This window comes from Electrona antarctica (assembly GCF_951216825.1).
Source record: "Electrona antarctica genome assembly, chromosome: 3".
In the NCBI taxonomy this organism is placed as follows: Eukaryota; Metazoa; Chordata; class Actinopteri; order Myctophiformes; family Myctophidae; genus Electrona; species Electrona antarctica.
The window spans coordinates 63,219,340-63,241,547 of record NC_136808.1 but is presented as its reverse complement, the minus strand read 5'-3'; positions in this window follow the sequence as shown (position 1 = coordinate 63,241,547).

Genomic DNA, 22,208 nt, shown 5'->3' with positions numbered 1-22,208 from the left:
CATGGTGCTCAGTGACATCATAGACGTGGGTGAGTGACCGATGGTCCTTGGGTATAGCTTCATGGTGCTCAGTGACATCATAGACATTTCATGTTTAAATATTAAAGAAGAGAATGGCCATGTAATGCTGTACTTATAATCAATTTTGATGAGAGAGATTTTTGATGGAATACCCGGGTTTAGTGATGGTGTGACAAAGGTTGGGTTTAGTGTCCTAGGGTTAACGTTGACCAGACCAAGGAGCTGGTGGTGGACTTCAGGAGGATATACAGAGAGATCACCCGCCCATCCTGCCCCATCCAAAAGGTCAGCAAGTTCAAGTTCCTCAGCAGAGCAACTGTACTAGTGGCTTCGCCGCATGAAGATGTTTGGAGTCGGACACCGTGTGCTCAGGCAGCTCAGTTGAAGGCGTTCTACCAGGCATGTACATAATTATGATGATACTCTTTTCATTCTTTGTTCTCTCTTTTTCCACAATATAATTTTTTTGCTGTTATTTATGCCACTGCTTTGTCTGAAGGAAGCCAAACAAAAATATGAGTTTTACTCTTCACTGTTTACTGTAACAATAAAGTACAACCTTGAACCTTGACTGTTTTACGGCCTGGTATGGAAACTACTGCAGAGAAAATCATTGTGCGAAAAGAGTGGTGCGATCGGCAGAGCGCATACTGGGAGGCACGCTCCCCGCACTCCAGGAACTGTACAAAATAAGGTGGTGTAGTCAAAGTCCAGCGCATTATCAAGGACAGGCACCATCCCAGCCACAAACTGTTCAAACCCCTTCAACGATCGCAGTCCCCAAGTGGGACGAGAGACATGGGCGTGGCTTATACACGTTGAACATTTGAAGATGATGATCGATGGAAGAACTGAAAAGCCAGGTTGTCCTGACCATTTGTGATAACAATGACGGATGAAAATTAAGGGAGTGTCTGCACACAATATACTGCTCTCCCCTCTTTTATTTAACCAACGTTTCGCCCGCGTAGGGCTTCAACAATGACGGATGAAGCCATTGCGAAATGCAATGGTTTGCAGCTTGCTTGGTACTCTAGAGTCTAGAGTACTCTAGAGTGTAGAGTACCAAACTTTATGATTCTTCTCTCACACACACACACACACACACACACACACACACACACACACACACATGCACACAATTTAACTGTGAGAGTGTACAAATGGAACCAAATGGACCCGTTTGTACACTCGCCAGAGTTACAGACGCATAAGGGTCCATGTGGTTCCTAACTATCATTTAGCTGGGGACCCCCTGGAACTCCATCAAGGACCCTTAGGGTTCCCTGGACCCCACTTTGGGAACCACTGCTCTATACACAGTGAAAATGCTTCACTTTAGAGGAAATTGATACATTTTCATGATTCTGAAAATATGGTTCATAACTTCATAACATCGTTGTAATGAATTATATACGCTGAATTTTATTCTGAGCACAGAAGGCAGGTGTCAACTGATAAGTGGTCAGTTAGGTGGGCCCACGGACGCTTTTGTGATTTTCAATTATGGCCCTGATTCCGAAAGTGGTGGTCCGATGAGTGGTGGTCTTGAACCACTGTTTTATGATGAGTGGTGGTCTTGAACCACTGTTTTAAGATGAGTGGCGGTCTTGAACCACTGTTTTAAGATGAGTGGTGGTCTTGAACCACTGTTTTAAGATGAGTGGCGGTCTTGAACCACTGTTTTAAGATGAGTGGTGGTCTTGAACCACTGTTTTAAGATGAGTGGTGGTCTTGAACCACTGTTTTAAGATGAGTGGCGGTCTTGAACCACTGTTTTAAGATGAGTGATGGTCTTGAACCACTGTTTTAAGATGAGTGGCGGTCTTGAACCACTGTTTTAAGATGAGTGATGGTCTTGAACCACTGTTTTAGGATGAGTGGTGGTCTTGAGCGCCACTGTTTTAAGATGAGTGGTGGTCTTGAACCACTGTTTTAAGATGAGTGGTGGTCTTGAACCACTGTTTTAAGATGAGTGGTGGTCTTGAACCACTGTTTTAAGATGAGTGGTGGTCTTGAACCACTGTTTTAAGATGAGTGGTGGTCTTGAACCACTGTGTTTTAAGATGAGTGGTGGTCTTGGCTGGCTAGTCGCCTCATAGTGATGATATGAGCTTTTCCTTTTACAGTTAATGTTCTGAAGTTGTGGTTGTTCTGTTCCAGTGGTTTATATATTATAGTCTGACTCCTCTGTAGAAGTCCTGAGCACTCAGCTTGTCACGGCAGCACGCCCTGTGTGATGAGCCTCCTCTCAACTGTAACAGTGCAGTGAACACAGAGCTTTAAGGTACCTCTGTTCTGCTGTGCCACGGGAGTCTCTTTTCTGCAGAGCCTGGGTTATGTTGGGCGCTGATGGGACGCTTGTTTTACAGCGCCGGCTACTACTAGTAGGGCGGATTATATAACCTCACAAACACTATGCCTAAACCTTTGTCTTTGAACACACCATCGAACGTTAGGCCTACCTAGGCTACTTAAACTATTTAGCTTTAGTCTAGTCTTAGCCAACCAAAAATAAACACAAGGAACTAAAACATAATTGCCCAGACTCTTCTTCGACAAAGATGGCGAAAGCAAACATTCTTTGTTTTGTACAAACACTGAAGTCCTTCAACCAGAAACCTAACCTGTAAAACAAGCACCCCCTCAGCGACCATCGACTCCCAGGCTCCGCCAAAGAAGCTCCTCACGTTGATAGTCCCTCCTCCCCTGCACAACGTCATAGGGCAAGGGCCGGGGCGTCTCCCTCAGCCTGCAGCCGGCACAGGCGTGGCTGATTCCAATCAACCGAGCTGCTCCTCAATCACCATCAACAGAGGCTGCCAATGTAAGCTGCTGAGAGCCGGCGCCTAACGTTGTTCCTCTGTCCTGTTCCAGGCTCCCTCCTCAAAGCCAGTCTCCCAGCTCCACCGCTCAGATTCCCCTCTCACTCCTACTAACGGGACTTCAGATCTATGGGCCGTTCCCCTTTGCCTTTGGGGTCCCTGGCATATTTGGCTACTTAACACTGGTTGAGCGTAATAAGAGTGGATAAGAGTGTCTGCTAAAGGCCTAAAATTGTATGGAAAATAGGAATATGATTATCCTTGCTCTTTCTGTAGTCGAAAATTATTTCTCTACTCTTATCCGTGCAGAGAGAGAGAGAGAGAGAGGGGTTATCATGGCACCATACGGTATAGGTCTTCCAATTTCCTCCAATAGGCCCTCTCATAATACTTATTATTACTCATTTGCTTTTGTTTGGTGGCCTAATAGTCTTGTGAGCCAGACTGTTTCCTCCCACAATGCCCAAATGCCCCCAGAAGCTCTGCAGCAACACAGACAACAATACACATGGTGGGAAATGCCCCCAGAAGCTCTGCAGCAACACAGACAACAGTACACATGGTGGGAATTGGCAAGGACATGTTTATGAGAAAATACAAATCTAACAAAGTTATTAAAAGAACAATAGGATATCAGAGAGAGACAGTTTTACACCCCCGCCCACATACACACATTCTCACAGTGAAATCCTAACTGATGATACGCTTGGCAGCAGAACAAGATAGTCTGTTTTGATTGACTGTGCCAACAGACACATGACGCAATGGCCGTGTGAAGAGTATAGACATCGAGGCATAAACTCTTTAATTAAAATCTTGTTTTCGCACAAAAAATAATAAAATAAAATAAATAAACTGACAAATGATGACAAAAGCCTTCCTTTCCTTTTGAAATTCAACCAGGCAGTCTGCGGGAGGCTGGGCTTATTATTATTATTATTAAATTCAACCAGGCAGTCTGCGGGAGGCTGGGCTTCAACCAGGCAGTCAGCGGGAGGCTGGGCTTCAACCAGGCAGTCAGCGGGAGGCTGGGCTTATTATGCATAAAGTGAACAAAGATACATTTGGCCGCGGTTACGTAACTCGTTCTCTCAGTTTGAATCTTCCTGATGAGGCAGAAAAGGGGAATTTATTATATATCGTCGCTGGCGGCTGGAATCTGTGGAAACCTTGTATGTCCAACTGGGGGGAACCAGCTGGGGGGGGGGGGGGGGGGAACCAGTGATATAGTTATTATTTAGGCACAAGCTCTTAATACGTTATAATATTTATAAACCCCACACAGACATAACCTTGGATCAGGACAGTCATCCTAACGATATACAATTTGTATCAAAGCTAAGACTTTCACTTTCAAAATGTAGTCAAAAAATTAGAAAATGGTTGGAATAACATGTTCCTTCATTGCGCTGCGTCCAACCCAAGGAAGTTTAGAGAAGGAAGTGTCATGGTCACGTGACTGTGCTGCGCCGCCATGACACTTTCATGGGAGCCAAATCTCACACCGAATACAAAGCAGTGAATGGAGCCGGCTGGACCAGCTCATAACAAACATTATTTATGAACCTGTGTCATATAATCGGTTCAGGCATATAAAAGAAGACATATCACAGTTTTCTAATCACTTGCTTTTCAATGTGCACAGAGTGCACACTACATCCTTTTATTTGAGGATTTAAACAGCAGCAGGTATTGTTTCTGTTCCAGGGGTATTGTTTCTGTTCCAGGGGTATTTAAACAGCAGCAGGTATTGTTTCTGTTCCAGCTGCCAGACCGGATACGGTGGACAGTCTCGCGATACTTGGCATGTTCAGAAACTTACTTTGTGCTCTTTAGATACCTCTATAAAATGACACAGTGTACACATCGAAACGCAACACAGCAGACAATAATGTGTTACATGTCTTCTGTTATTTGCCAGAAGCGATTACTTTACAAAAGATCTCAGTCATTCAGAAATAGTGTCATCATGAGCTGGTCACTGAGCTCTCATTGACTCCAATGTATTTTATATATAAATAGAGCTGGTCACTGAGCTCTCATTGACTCCAGTGTATTATATATATAAATAGAGCTGGTCACTGAGCTCTCACTGACTCCAGTGTATTATATATATAAATAGAGCTGGTCACTGAGCTCTCACTGACTCCAATGTATTTTATATATAAATAGAGCTGGTCACTGAGCTCTCACTGACTCCAGTGTATTTTATATATAAATAGAGCTGGTCACTGAGCTCTCATTGACTCCAGTGTATTTTATATATAAATAGAGCTGGTCACTGAGCTCTCATTGACTCCAATGTATTTTATATATAAATAGAGCTGGTCACTGAGCTCTCACTGACTCCAATGTATTTTATATATAAATAGAGCTGGTCACTGAGCTCTCACTGACTCCAGTGTATTTTATATATAAATAGAGCTGGTCACTGAGCTCTCATTGACTCCAGTGTATTTTATATATAAATAGAGCTGGTCACTGAGCTCTCATTGACTCCAGTGTATTTTATATATAAATAGAGCTGGTCACTGGGCTCTCATCCAGTGCATTCTGCCGAACTTCAGGGTGCAGTTTGGCTCCCATGGTGCGATGAATCTGCCGTCTGGAATTGCGTGATAGCGAAAATGACATTGGTGACCTTACCTCCATTTCATATACCTTGGTCCAACCGGGGAAACTCCCCCCTGGCAGGTGAAAAGAAAAGCGACTTGGACTCCTCAAGCATACATGGAAGGAAGCATGAGGTCAAAGTCCGTTGCTCTCCCCAGGTTGGCAGAGGTAGAGTGTAGAGATAAATAAAGAGATTAAAGTAAAAAAAAAAGTAAAAAAAAAAAAAAAAAAAGTAGAAAGAAATAGCCGATCTACAAGCTCACAGCGCAATAGGCTATGTCATGAGCTTGTACTATAGATCAGCTATTTTCACGGGTTTGTGCAACACAATTAATGTACTTAAAATACTCAAAGTTGGAATATGGAGATGCAAGGTTTCTATACAGAGTTCTTGTGCTAATGAATGTTGGGGTGAAACCATGAACATAGCCAGAGGTGATGAACAATATGAATGTTGGGGTGAAACCATGAACATAGCCAGAGGTGATGAACAATAATGAATGTTGGGGTGAAACCATGAACATAGCCAGAGGTGATGAACAATAATGAATGTTGGGGTGAAACCATGAACATAGCCAGAGGTGATGAACAATATGAATGTTGGGGTGAAACCATGAACATAGCCAGAGGTGATGAACAATATGAATGTTGGGGTGAAACCATGAACATAGCCAGAGGTGATGAACAATATGAATGTTGGGGTGAAACCATGAACATAGCCAGAGGTGATGAACAATATGAATGTTGGGGTGAAACCATGAACATAGCCAGAGGTGATGAACAATATGAATGTTGGGGTGAAACCATGAACATAGCCAGAGGTGATGAACAATATGAATGTTGGGGTGAAACCATGAACATAGCCAGAGGTGATGAACAATATGAATGTTGGGGTGAAACCATGAACATAGCCAGAGGTGATGAACAATATGAATGTTGGGGTGAAACCATGAACATAGCCAGAGGTGATGAACAATATGAATGTTGGGGTGAAACCATGAACATAGCCAGAGGTGATGAACAATATGAATGTTGGGGTGAAACCATGAACATAGCCAGAGGTGATGAACAATATGAATGTTGGGGTGAAACCATGAACATAGCCAGAGGTGATGAACAATATGAATGTTGGGGTGAAACCATGAACATAGCCAGAGGTGATGAACAATATGAATGTTGGGGTGAAACCATGAACATAGCCAGAGGTGATGAACAATATGAATGTTGGGGTGAAACCATGAACATAGCCAGAGGTGATGAACAATATGAATGTTGGGGTGAAACCATGAACATAGCCAGAGGTGATGAACAATATGAATGTTGGGGTGAAACCATGAACATAGCCAGAGGTGATGAACAATATGAATGTTGGGGTGAAACCATGAACATAGCCAGAGGTGATGAACAATATGAATGTTGGGGTGAAACCATGAACATAGCCAGAGGTGATGAACAATACGTACCGAGGGAGCTGTTAACAACCAAGCAGCTCTGCACTGTTAGGCTGAGCTCACACCTTTAATGCAATTCTCGTGCTCGTTGGATCAATGCTGTGTAGTATCATGGCCGCCCAATGCATTTCCAATGGAGGTCACATGGTTTGACACAACATAGGGGGAGGAGTCTGTTGTATGGCTTTCAGCTGTGTTTCGACTGCGCCCCTCCCCCTCATACAACACAATGTTGTGTCAAACCATGTGACCTCCATTGGAAATGCATTGGGCGGCCATGACACAACACAGCATTGATCCAACGAGCACAGAGAATTGCATTAACCGTGTGAGTGCACCCTTAGGCCTCACTCAGACCTTTACTGCATTGCTGTATGCTTGTTGGATGAATGTTGTGTAGTGTCATGGCCGCCCCAATGCATTTCCAATGGGAGTCACATGGTTTGACACAACATTTGTGTTGTATGAGGGGGAGGGGCGCAGTCGAAACACAGCCGAAAGCCATACAACAGCTTGTAGTCCAAAATGTGGACTACAAACCATGTGACTTCCATTGGAAATGCATTGGGGCGGCCATGACACTACACAACATTCATCCAACAAGCATACAGCAATGCAGTAAAGGTCTGAGTGAGGCCTTAGACCTCATTTATGCTATACTATACAGTACAACGGTGCTGCTTGCCAAAAATAACCCATCTACAAGCTAACAACAAGCTTTGAGATCAAAAAGGTTTTTGGCAAGGAATGACCTCTCTAGATGTAGCATGTAGGCCTATAGAAAGTTCCGTAAGTGATAATGCTTTGGTTAAAAGAAAAAAAGGTTATTGTTAAAAAGTTACAAGCCCTATTGACCTGTTTGCGTTGTATGTGTGTGTAGCCAGGCAGAGTTGAGCCTCATGGGCCACCGTAGACTGGCTGCACTGTCACTTCCTGGCCAATCAGTGGGAGTATATAAAGGCCCTGCAGACCATAGATATATATAAAACACTAGATGGCTCAAGGCGGAGTTTCTGACGTCGTTCACGTGGCAGCCATCTTACTTCGGGGCTACAGTACAGTATGTTCAATGGCAGCTCAAACAGAAACAGTCATAACGCGCTCAAATCTTGACGGATTTACAAACGGGTTGGTTTATTACAAACGATGTCAACGTGGCTATGATTCAGGACGCTTATCTGCTTAATTTATGTTTTTTATATGAACGTCGTATAAAAGCATATAAGTATGCGGACGTCTCTGACGTTTATAACAAACCAAACCGTTTGAAAATTGGTTGAAAATTGAGCAAGTTATGGTCATTTAAGAGTACATGCCCCATAGACACAATGTTATGTGTCCCGAGGTAAGATGGCCGCCACGTAACGACGTCGCTCTCCATTGGCCAACAGCGTGGGTGAGCTATCTAGAGTTTATATATATCTATGCTGCAGACTAGCAAACATAGGTTTCAAATTCCTGGACATAGTGGGTCTGGGTGGTAGAATGGATTGAATAGTTTTGCAAGGGGATATGGTGAAGGGCACTGCAAATAAGTTGCACTGTCTGAGAATCAAATGTTTTATTGTGTGGAAAGTTCCACACTCAGTTTAGTACGACTTAGTAAGCAATTTAAGGAAAGTGTCAGGAGACAGGTGCTATAGGCACATTTTTGAGTATTTGAGAGTAACCATAGGTTTTGTTTTGTAGTGTAACTCAGGAATCCAATAAGTAGGATGAACAAAGACACCAGTAGGTGGCGGTAATGCACAGATGTGTTTGCCAACCGCCAATAAACACCACTAGAAGAGGAAGAAAGAAGAAACATAGGTTTCTTGGTGTTGGCTGTCTGTGAACTGGGTCTCATTCTGGGTCTCATTCTGTCTGTGAACTGGGTCTCATTCTGGGTCTCATTCTGTCTCTGAACTGGGTCTCATTCTGTCTGAACTGGGCCTCATTCTGTCTGAACTGGGTCTCATTCTGTCAGTGAACTGGGTCTCATTCTGGGTCTCATTCTGTCTCTGAACTGGGTCTCATTCTGTCTGTGAACTGGGCCTCATTCTGTCAGAACTGGGTCTCATTCTGTCTGTGAACTGGGCCTCATTCTGTCAGAACTGGGTCTCATTCTGTCTGTGAACTGGGTCTCATTCTGTCAGTGAACTGGGCCTCATTCTGTCAGAACTGGGTCTCATTCTGTCTGTGAACTGGGTCTCATTCTGTCTGTGAACTGGGTCTCATTCTGGGTCTCATTCTGTCTGAACTGGGTCTCATTCTGTCTGAACTGGGTCTCATTCTGTCTGAACTGGGTCTCATTCTGTGAACTGGGTCTCATTCTGTCTGTGAACTGGGTCTCATTCTGTCAGTGAACTGGGTCTCATTCTGTCAGTGAACTGGGTCTCATTCTGTCAGTGAACTGGGTCTCAGTCTGTCTGTGAACTGGGTCTCATTCTCTGAACTGGGTCTCATTCTGTGAACTGGGTCTCATTCTGTGAACTGGGTCTCATTCTGTCTGAACTGGGTCTCATTCTGTCTGAACTGGGTCTCATTCTGTCTGTGAACTGGGTCTCATTCTGTCTGTGAACTGGGTCTCATTCTGTCTGAACTGGGTCTCATTCTGTCAGTGAACTGGGTCTCATTCTGTCAGTGAACTGGGTCTCATTGTGTCAGTGAACTGGGTCTCATTCTGTCTGAACTGGGTCTCATTCTGTCTGAACTGGGTCTCATTCTGTCTGAACTGGGTCTCATTCTGTCAGTGAACTGGGTCTCATTCTGTCAGTGAACTGGGTCTCATTGTGTCAGTGAACTGGGTCTCATTCTGTCTGAACTGGGTCTCATTCTGTCTGAACTGGGTCTCATTCTGTCTGAACTGGGTCTCATTCTGTCTGAACTGGGTCTCATTCTGTGAACTGGGTCTCATTCTGTCTGAACTGGGTCTCATTCTGTCTGAACTGGGTCTCATTCTGTCTGAACTGGGTCTCATTCTGGGTCTCATTCTGTCTGAACTGGGTCTCATTCTGGGTCTCATTCTGTCTGAACTGGGTCTCATTCTGGGTCTCATTCTGTCTGAACTGGGTCTCATTCTGTCTGAACTGGGTCTCATTCTGTCTGAACTGGGTCTCATTCTGTCAGTGAACTGGGTCTCATTCTGTCTGAACTGGGTCTCATTCTGTCAGTGAACTGGGTCTCATTCTGTGAACTGGGTCTCATTCTGTCTGAACTGGGTCTCATTCTGTCTGAACTGGGTCTCATTCTGTCAGTGAACTGGGTCTCATTCTGTCTGAACTGGGTCTCATTCTGTCAGTGAACTGGGCCTCATTCTGTCTGAACTGGGTCTCATTCTGTCTGAACTGGGTCTCATTCTGTCAGTGAACTGGGTCTCATTCTGTGAACTGGGTCTCATTCTGTCTGAACTGGGTCTCATTCTGTCTGAACTGGGTCTCATTCTGTCTGAACTGGGTCTCATTCTGTCTGAACTGGGTCTCATTCTGTCTGAACTGGGTCTAATTCTGTCTGAACTGGGTCTCATTCTGTCTGAACTGGGTCTCATTCTGGGTCTCATTCTGTCTGTGAACTGGGTCTCAGTCTGTCTGAACTGGGTCTCATTCTGTCTGAACTGGGTCTCATTCTGGGTGTCATTCTGTCTGAACTGGGTCTCATTCTGGGTCTCATTCTGTCTGTGAACTGGGTCTCATTCTGTCTGAACTGGGTCTCATTCTGGGTCTCATTCTGTCTGAACTGGGTCTCATTCTGGGTCTCATTCTGTCTGTGAACTGGGTCTCATTCTGTCTCTGAACTGGGTCTCATTCTGTCTGAACTGGGTCTCATTCTGGGTCTCATTCTGTCTGAACTGGGTCTCATTCTGGGTCTCATTCTGTCTGTGAACTGGGTCTCATTCTGGGTCTCATTCTGTCTGAACTGGGTCTCATTCTGGGTCTCATTCTGTCTGTGAACTGGGTCTCATTCTGTCTGAACTGGGTCTCATTCTGTCAGTGAACTGGGTCTCATTCTGTCTGAACTGGGTCTCATTCTGTCTGAACTGGGTCTCATTCTGTCAGTGAACTGGGTCTCATTCTGTCTGAACTGGGTCTCATTCTGTCAGTGAACTGGGTCTCATTCTGTCTGAACTGGGTCTCATTCTGTCTGAACTGGGTCTCATTCTGTCAGTGAACTGGGTCTCATTCTGTCTGTGAACTGGGTCTCATTCTGTCTGAACTGGGTCTCATTCTGTCTGAACTGGGTCTCATTCTGTCAGTGAACTGGGTCTCATTCTGTCAGTGAACTGGGTCTCATTGTGTCAGTGAACTGGGTCTCATTCTGTCTGTGAACTGGGTCTCATTCTGTCTGAACTGGGTCTCATTCTGTCTGAACTGGGTCTCATTCTGTCAGTGAACTGGGTCTCATTCTGTCTGTGAACTGGGTCTCATTCTGTCAGTGAACTGGGTCTCATTCTGTCTGTGAACTGGGTCTCATTCTGTCTGAACTGGGTCTCATTCTGCCTGAACTGGGTCTCATTCTGTCAGTGAACTGGGTCTCATTGTGTCAGTGAACTGGGTCTCATTCTGTCTGAACTGGGTCTCATTCTGTCTGAACTGGGTCTCATTCTGTCTGAACTGGGTCTCATTCTGTCTGAACTGGGTCTCATTCTGTCTGAACTGGGTCTCATTCTGTCAGTGAACTGGGTCTCATTCTGTCAGTGAACTGGGTCTCATTGTGTCAGTGAACTGGGTCTCATTCTGTCTGAACTGGGTCTCATTCTGTCTGAACTGGGTCTCATTCTGTCTGAACTGGGTCTCATTCTGTCTGAACTGGGTCTCATTCTGTGAACTGGGTCTCATTCTGTCTGAACTGGGTCTCATTCTGTCTGAACTGGGTCTCATTCTGTCTGAACTGGGTCTCATTCTGTCTGAACTGGGTCTCATTCTGTCTGAACTGGGTCTCATTCTGTCTGTGAACTGGGTCTCATTCTGTCTGAACTGGGTCTCATTCTGGGTCTCATTCTGTCTGAACTGGGTCTCATTCTGGGTCTCATTCTGTCTGAACTGGGTCTCATTCTGGGTCTCATTCTGTCTGAACTGGGTCTCATTCTGTCTGAACTGGGTCTCATTCTGGGTCTCATTCTGTCTGAACTGGGTCTCATTCTGTCTGAACTGGGTCTCATTCTGTCAGTGAACTGGGTCTCATTCTGTCTGAACTGGGTCTCATTCTGTCAGTGAACTGGGTCTCATTCTGTCTGAACTGGGTCTCATTCTGTCAGTGAACTGGGCCTCATTCTGTCTGAACTGGGTCTCATTCTGTCTGAACTGGGTCTCATTCTGTCAGTGAACTGGGTCTCATTCTGTGAACTGGGTCTCATTCTGTCTGAACTGGGTCTCATTCTGTCTGAACTGGGTCTCATTCTGTCTGAACTGGGTCTCATTCTGTCTGAACTGGGTCTCATTCTGTCTGAACTGGGTCTAATTCTGTCTGAACTGGGTCTCATTCTGTCTGAACTGGGTCTCATTCTGGGTCTCATTCTGTCTGTGAACTGGGTCTCAGTCTGTCTGAACTGGGTCTCATTCTGTCTGAACTGGGTCTCATTCTGGGTCTCATTCTGTCTGAACTGGGTCTCATTCTGGGTCTCATTCTGTCTGTGAACTGGGTCTCATTCTGTCTGAACTGGGTCTCATTCTGGGTCTCATTCTGTCTGAACTGGGTCTCATTCTGGGTCTCATTCTGTCTGTGAACTGGGTCTCATTCTGTCTCTGAACTGGGTCTCATTCTGTCTGAACTGGGTCTCATTCTGGGTCTCATTCTGTCTGAACTGGGTCTCATTCTGGGTCTCATTCTGTCTGAACTGGGTCTCATTCTGGGTCTCATTCTGTCTGTGAACTGGGTCTCATTCTGTCTGAACTGGGTCTCATTCTGTCTGAACTGGGTCTCATTCTGGGTCTCATTCTGTCTGAACTGGGTCTCATTCTGGGTCTCATTCTGTCTGTGAACTGGGTCTCATTCTGGGTCTCATTCTGTCTGTGAACTGGGTCTCATTCTGTCAGTGAACTGGGTCTCATTCTGTCTGTGAACTGGGTCTCATTGTGTCAGTGAACTGGGTCTCATTCTGTCTGTGAACTGGGTCTCATTCTGTCTGAACTGGGTCTCATTCTGTCTGAACTGGGTCTCATTGTGTCAGTGAACTGGGTCTCATTCTGTCTGTGAACTGGGTCTCATTCTGTCTGAACTGGGTCTCATTCTGTCTGAACTGGGTCTCATTCTGTCAGTGAACTGGGTCTCATTCTGTCAGTGAACTGGGTCTCATTCTGTCTGTGAACTGGGTCTCATTCTGTCTGAACTGGGTCTCATTCTGTCTGAACTGGGTCTCATTCTGTCAGTGAACTGGGTCTCATTCTGTCTGTGAACTGGGTCTCATTCTGTCTGTGAACTGGGTCTCATTCTGTCTGTGAACTGGGTCTCATTCTGTCTGAACTGGGTCTCATTCTGTCTGAACTGGGTCTCATTCTGTCTGAACTGGGTCTCATTCTGTCAGTGAACTGGGTCTCATTCTGTCTGAACTGGGTCTCATTCTGTCAGTGAACTGGGTCTCATTCTGTCTGAACTGGGTCTCATTCTGTCTGAACTGGGTCTCATTCTGTCAGTGAACTGGGTCTCATTCTGTCTGTGAACTGGGTCTCATTCTGTCTGAACTGGGTCTCATTCTGTCTGAACTGGGTCTCATTCTGTCAGTGAACTGGGTCTCATTCTGTCAGTGAACTGGGTCTCATTGTGTCAGTGAACTGGGTCTCATTCTGTCTGTGAACTGGGTCTCATTCTGTCTGAACTGGGTCTCATTCTGTCTGAACTGGGTCTCATTCTGTCAGTGAACTGGGTCTCATTCTGTCTGTGAACTGGGTCTCATTCTGTCAGTGAACTGGGTCTCATTCTGTCTGTGAACTGGGTCTCATTCTGTCTGAACTGGGTCTCATTCTGTCTGAACTGGGTCTCATTCTGTCTGAACTGGGTCTCATTCTGTCAGTGAACTGGGTCTCATTCTGTCTGTGAACTGGGTCTCATTCTGTCTGAACTGGGTCTCATTCTGTCTGTGAACTGGGTCTCATTCTGTCTGTGAACTGGGTCTCATTCTGTCTGAACTGGGTCTCATTCTGTCTGAACTGGGTCTCATTCTGTCAGTGAACTGGGTCTCATTCTGTCTGTGAACTGGGTCTCATTCTGTCTGTGAACTGGGTCTCATTCTGTCTGAACTGGGTCTCATTCTGTCTGTGAACTGGGTCTCATTCTGTCTGTGAACTGGGTCTCATTCTGTCTGAACTGGGTCTCATTCTGTCTGAACTGGGTCTCATTCTGTCAGTGAACTGGGTCTCATTCTGTCTGTGAACTGGGTCTCATTCTGTCTGTGAACTGGGTCTCATTCTGTCTGTGAACTGGGTCTCATTCTGTCTGAACTGGGTCTCATTCTGTCTGAACTGGGTCTCATTCTGTCAGTGAACTGGGTCTCATTCTGTCTGTGAACTGGGTCTCATTCTGTCTGTGAACTGGGTCTCATTCTGTCTGTGAACTGGGTCTCATTCTGTCTGTGAACTGGGTCTCATTCTGTCTGAACTGGGTCTCATTCTGTCTGAACTGGGTCTCATTCTGTCAGTGAACTGGGTCTCATTCTGTCAGTGAACTGGGTCTCATTCTGTCTGTGAACTGGGTCTCATTCTGTCTGTGAACTGGGTCTCATTCTGTCTGTGAACTGGGTCTCATTCTGTCTGTGAACTGGGTCTCATTCTGTCTGAACTGGGTCTCATTCTGTCTGAACTGGGTCTCATTCTGTCTGTGAACTGGGTCTCATTCTGTCTGTGAACTGGGTCTCATTCTGGGTGAGTAACAACAGCTCATTGATGTTTTGATTGTTATGCTGACAATATAAATTAGGATATTATTAACTATTGTTTGTTACTACTACTGTATATGTACCGAGAGGGAGTTGGTGTGAGAGAACACAACCACTCCAAGGTATAAATTATTATATATACAGGGCCGGTCCTGAGCAATCTGGCGCCCCAAGCAGGATTTTTCGCGGCGCCCCCATCCCCCCCCCCACCCCCCCCCCCCCCCTCAAAAAATAAAAAAAGTTTTTTTTTGTTTTACTCTGTCCCAAAAATTGAGGAGACACTGTGGAGACACTGGGGGGACAGTGGGGACACTGTGGAGGCACTGGGGGTCCATTGGGGAGGCACTGTGGGGACACTGGGGAGGCTCTGTGGAGGCACTGGCACTGGGGAGACACTGGGGAGGCACTGGGGGGGCACTGGGGGGGCACTGGGGGGACACGGTGCAGACAGAGTTGGGACAGAGTAAAACAAAATGTTTTGTTTTTTGTTTTTTTTGGCGCCCCTCCCCCATGGCGCTCGAAGCCGTTGCTTCGTCGGCCTGTAGGAAGAACCGGGCCTGTATATATATATATATATATAATAATTAATTATTATATATATATATATATATATATATATATATATATATATATATAATAATTAATATATATATATATATATATATATATATATATATATATATATATATATATTGTCAATGGTTTATTTTTGTTTGTGTAAAGTGACTAAATGTTGTTGTTCTCCCTCCCTTAGTTATTTCACCACTGCTGTTTTGTTTAGCTTGAGTTTTATAATTAGCTTTTATTTATTGAGCTATTTCTTTTGTATTGGCTTTTATACTTTTAAGGAATATAATAAACATACAACAGACAATGATTACATCTTAAATCCATTAGAAATGCATAAAGACAATAGATAAATAGAAAACATTAAATAAATTAAATATAGATAAAGGAGGGAGACCTTTGGACTCGTATCAGTTCTCATTTCAGAACTTTTAAACCGTAGAATAATTAGAATTTTAATTCAACGTATACCATTGGCCTAGGGGCAGCCAATCATGACTTGGTCGCTAAAGCCAACCGCAGAGGATGTATGTCAGGTTTCAAATGACAAAAAAAAGTTGAAATTGAAATCTTGTTTGAAATGACCAAACCTGTCTACCAATGATGTCGCTGGTATAGAGGGTAAGCACGTGACATCATCATCAAACCAGGAAGTTATGCAGGAACCCCCTCTGAGTGGCAAAACACTACTTTCTGGCCTTGACAGCCCATACATCCACACAGAAAAGTCCAATCTGATTGCATTAAACAACATTAAACAATGTTAAACTCACTTTGCCTGTTGCTTTGCCACTCGATTTGCCACTCGATGTGCCATTCACTTTAAGCATGCGCATACCCTCTATTGGTGGGTTTTTGAATTGTCCATATACACGGCGGTGCCAGGGATCCCCAAACATTTGAGATATTTTACAATAACTAGACCGGTGCTCGGCTGTAGGGCACCAAGTCGGTAACGGTGGAAGTTGGAGATCCATGCTCCACCCGGCTATGCAATACCCGTAGTACCCATGATCCATGCTCCACCCGGCTATGCAATACCCGTAGTACCCATGTCAGAGTACCATGCTCCACCCGGCTATGCAATACCCGTAGTACCCATGTCAGAGTACCATGCTCCACCCGGCTATGCAATACCCGTAGTACCCATGTCAGAGTACCATGCTCCACCCGGCTATGCAATACCCGTAGTACCCATATCAGAGTACCATGCTCCACTCGGCTATGCAATACCCGTAGTACCCATGATCCATGCTCCACCCGGCTATGCAATACCCGTAGTACCAATGTCAGAGTACCATGCTCCACCCGGCTATGCAATACCCGTAGTACCAATGTCAGAGTACCATGCTCCATTCGGCTATGCAATACCCGTAGTATCCATGATCCATGCTCCACCCGGCTATGCAATACCCGTAGTACCCATGTCAGAGTACCCGTAGTACCCATGTCAGAGTACCCGATCAACCCATCTGTCTGTGTCCCTTATATACCCATAGCCATATATGGAGATTTCTGTATCTGTCTTTATTCATATGGAGTTCTGTGTCAGGCATGCCCATGTTGTGATGTTAGAACAGGCCAGCTCCATATATGGACCTTGGGCAGGTGGCCTGTCCAGAGCCCGGGCAGAGGCCTTTTGTGCCGGTACTGGACAACCGTGGGTCCGACGGACTCGACACCGGGCACTGCACTCCCTGTGGGGGTGTGGAACACGTACGCCCCCCCCCCCCCCCTACAACATGATAATTAAGTACTATGATTATACTAGTGTACAGAAAGTGTTAAAATGTAGTTTTTACACCCAGTATGCCTGGTTTCATGCCTGGTTTCAAATACTTTTACTTCTACTTCTACATCCCAGTTCCAATATTGAACTTTTACTCCAATACATTTATTTGAAAGTTTTACTCATACCTACTACTTTGTAGAGTTTGATTACTTTTCCCACCACTGCAGGTTACTGTTTATATGCAGTAAGTGAACAAAACGTTGAAAGTGCAGGTGAGGTTGCTGCACTGGCAGATGAATGCGCGCTGACACATAGCAGGGACTCCCCAGGCTGTGCCTTTGGAGGTGGCAGAGTTCAGCTCTGCTGGGAGGGAGATGTTTCTCTGGACGTCATGCCAGATGGGGTTTAGTTTTCTCACAGAGGGCGGAGCGTACTGTCCGCACGAATCCCCAAATGTTTGTAAATTCTGTCAGCAGAAAGGGCACTGCATGGAAAGAGGACCGTCCGTGCTACAGAATTTTAAAATCAGCTGAGTCTCCATATTGTAACTTTTTGTGTTTGTTCGTAAATGAACTCTGTACCCTATCATTCTACAGTATCACACAAAAGCCTCAAAAGTAGCAGATCCACAAGCTTGAAGCGTACATGTTGTGGCGCAACGCAGCGAGTTTTGAGCCTGTAGATCTGCAACTTTTGATACTTTTGAATTTGAATCCTGAAAAGTACCGTCAAGTACCATCCCACTTTTTACACATTCACCTCAGTGACCTCTGGATGTGCAAATGAGTTGTTTTCCATTTCCTCAGATAGTTATTTATCCATCTGATCTGATAGTTATCCATCTGATCTGATAGTTATCCATCTGATCTGATAGTTATCCATCTGATCTGATAGTTATCCATCTGATCTGATAGTTGTCCATCTGATCTGATAGTTATCCATCTGATCTGATAGTTATCCATCTGATCTGATAGTTATCCATCTGATCTGATAGTTGTCCATCTGATCTGATAGTTATCCATCTGATCTGATAGTTATCCATCTGATAGTTATCCATCTGATCTGATAGTTATCCATCTGATAGTTATCCATCTGATCTGATAGTTATCCATCTGCTGGAACTGTTACTGCAGGACCAGCCAAGTGGATTTCTATTTTTATTTTTTACCTGTGAAGGTTTTGTCCTCTGGCTGGCTGGACAACATGTCCATCTACCTCTAGTATTCCTGCCTCTATAGGTGGACAACATGTCCATCTACCTCTAGTATTCCTGCCTCTGTGGACAACATGTCCATCTACCTCTAGTATTCCTGCCTCTGTGGACAACATGTCCATCTACCTCTAGTATTACTGCCTCTATAGGTGGACAACATGTCCATCTACCTCTAGTATTCCTGCCTCTGTGGACAACATGTCCATCTACCTCTAGTATTCCTGCCTCTATAGGTGGACAACATGTCCATCTACCTCTAGTATTCCTGCCTCTATAGACAACATGTCCATCTACCTCTAGTATTCCTGCCTCTGTGGACAACATGTCCATCTACCTCTAGTATTCCTGCCTCTGTGGACAACATGTCCATGTACCTCTAGTATTCCTGCCTCTATAGGTGGACAACATGTCCATCTACCTCTAGTATTCCTGCCTCTATAGGTGGACAACATGTCCATCTACCTCTAGTATTCCTGCCTCTGTGGACAACATGTCCATCTACCTCTAGTATTCCTGCCTCTGTGGACAACATGTCCATCTACCTCTAGTATTCCTGCCTCTATAGACAACATGTCCATCTACCTCTAGTATTCCTGTCTCTATGGACAACATGTCCATCTACCTCTAGTATTCCTGCCTCTATAGGTGGACAACATGTCCATCTACCTCTAGTATTCCTGCCTCTATAGGTGGACAACATGTCCATCTACCTCTAGTATTCCTGCCTCTGTGGACAACATGTCCATCTACCTCTAGTATTCCTGCCTCTGTGGACAACATGTCCATCTACCTCTAGTATTCCTGCCTCTATAGACAACATGTCCATCTACCTCTAGTATTCCTGCCTCTGTGGACAACATGTCCATCTACCTCTAGTATTCCTGCCTCTATAGGTGGACAACATGTCCATCTACCTCTAGTATTCCTGCCTCTGTGGACAACATGTCCATCTACCTCTAGTATTCCTGCCTCTGTGGACAACATGTCCATCTACCTCTAGTATTCCTGCCTCTGTGGACAACATGTCCATCTACCTCTAGTATTCCTGCCTCTATAGGTGGACAACATGTCCATCTACCTCTAGTATTCCTGCCTCTATAGACAACATGTCCATCTATCTCTAGTATTCCTGCCTCTGTGGACAACATGTCCATCTACCTCTAGTATTCCTGCCTCTGTGGACAACATGTCCATCTACCTCTAGTATTCCTGCCTCTGTGGACAACATGTCCATCTACCTCTAGTATTCCTGCCTCTATAGGTGGACAACATGTCCATCTACCTCTAGTATTCCTGCCTCTATAGGTGGACAACATGTCCATCTACCTCTAGTATTCCTGCCTCTGTGGACAACATGTCCATCTACCTCTAGTATTCCTGCCTCTGTGGACAACATGTCCATCTACCTCTAGTATTCCTGCCTCTATAGACAACATGTCCATCTACCTCTAGTATTCCTGTCTCTATGGACAACATGTCCATCTACCTCTAGTATTCCTGCCTCTATAGGTGGACAACATGTCCATCTACCTCTAGTATTCCTGCCTCTATAGGTGGACAACATGTCCATCTACCTCTAGTATTCCTGCCTCTGTGGACAACATGTCCATCTACCTCTAGTATCCCTGCCTCTGTGGACAACATGTCCATCTACCTCTAGTATTCCTGCCTCTATAGACAACATGTCCATCTACCTCTAGTATTCCTGCCTCTGTGGACAACATGTCCATCTACCTCTAGTATTCCTGCCTCTATAGACAACATGTCCATCTACCTCTAGTATTCCTGCCTCTGTGGACAACATGTCCATCTACCTCTAGTATTCCTGCCTCTGTGGACAACATGTCCATCTACCTCTAGTATTCCTGCCTCTGTGGACAACATGTCCATCTACCTCTAGTATTCCTGCCTCTATAGGTGGACAACATGTCCATCTACCTCTAGTATTCCTGCCTCTATAGACAACATGTCCATCTACCTCTAGTATTCCTGCCTCTGTGGACAACATGTCCATCTACCTCTAGTATTCCTGCCTCTGTGGACAACATGTCCATCTACCTCTAGTATTCCTGCCTCTGTGGACAACATGTCCATCTACCTCTAGTATTCCTGCCTCTGTGGACAACATGTCCATCTACCTCTAGTATTCCTGCCTCTATAGACAACATGTCCATCTACCTCTAGTATTCCTGCCTCTGTGGACAACATGTCCATCGACCTCTAGTATTCCTGCCTCTATAGACAACATGTCCATCTACCTCTAGTATTCCTGCCTCTATGGACAACATGTCCATCTACCTCTAGTATTCCTGCCTCTGTGCACAACATGTCCATCTACCTCTAGTATTCCTGCCTCTGTGGACAACATGTCCATCTACCTCTAGTATTCCTGCCTCTGTGGACAACATGTCCATCTACCTCTAGTATTCCTGCCTCTATGGACAACATGTCCATCTACCTCTAGTATTCCTGCCTCTGTGGACAACATGTCCATTTACCTCTAGTATTCCTGCCTCTGTGGACAACATGTCCATCTACCTCTAGTATTCCTGCCTCTGTGGACAACATGTCCATCTACCTCTAGTATTCCTGCCTCTGTGGACAACATGTCCATCTACCTCTAGTATTCCTGCCTCTGTGGACAACATGTCCATCTACCTCTAGAATTCCTGCCTCTGTGGACAACATGTCCATCTACCTCTAGTATTCCTGCCTCTGTGGACAACATGTCCATCTACCTCTAGTATTCCTGCCTCTGTGGACAACATGTCCATCTACCTCTAGTATTCCTGCCTCTGTGGACAACATGTCCATCTTCCTCTAGTAGATGGACATCTTATATCTTAAGAAACGTTAATATATTGAGATAAGAGGTTATCTGCCCGACAGACGTTTGAGTGGTGCAGCCACTCCATTGCCCAGCAATGTGCTGTCCCTGGCTGGCTGGGTCCGTCCAAGCACGGAAATAGCGTTTTTTCACCACCAAGTGCCACTGTTGTGCAGCCTAACACGCACGCACACACAGTACAAGTACAAGTACAAGTACAAGTACAAGTACAGTACAGTACAGCACCACTCAGTTCAGATGTGTCTGATTTATATGTTCTCTTTGACATGCTTATTTAATTAATGTTTGCTTTTTTTCTTCACACTGTTTTCGTGGAAACAAATGGAACCGTATGTGAACTCTGAGATGTTACACACTCTCAGAGTTAAATAACCACTGAGGATTTGACGGTGTAGATTGACTGGGACGTCTCCCAGAGGCAGACAACGGTGTCAGGGATCCCTTGATTGATGCGCCTCAAACCAGGAGTCCTTGAAATTCCAAAGGTTGAGAATCAACTTTCCAAAAATGGATATTTATAAACTCCCCAAAGAGCAAAGATTATGAATGAAGGCAATCAGGACACGGTGACGCTCCGACTGCCAGTGGCGGAAAGTAACTAAATACATTTACTTATTGTAAGTACTGTAGTTAAAGGTCCTAGAACATGAAATTCAATTTTTCAAAACATGTTGGTGTTTTTGCGCTCCCCTGTGTGTTTTCTATCCCCACAAATATGCAATTTTGAACAATCATGCTTTCTCATCATAGAGGCTTTTATGGAAATTGCTCTCAGGAACAGCTCAACTGATTTGGTCATATGCGTGATGTCACCAGTATCACCCTATACTCCCCCTCTTCAGTCTTCAGGGGACAGGGTTAATGTTGAACCCCCACCACCAGGACAGGGTTAATGTTGAACCCCCACCACCAGGACAGGGTTAATGTTGAACCCCCCACCACCAGGACAGGGTTAATGTTGAACCCCCACCACCAGGACAGGGTTAATGTTGAACCCCCCACCACCAGGACAGGGTTAATGTTGAACCCCCACCACCAGGACAGGGTTAATGTTGAACCCCCACCACCAGGACAGGGTTAATGTTGAACCCC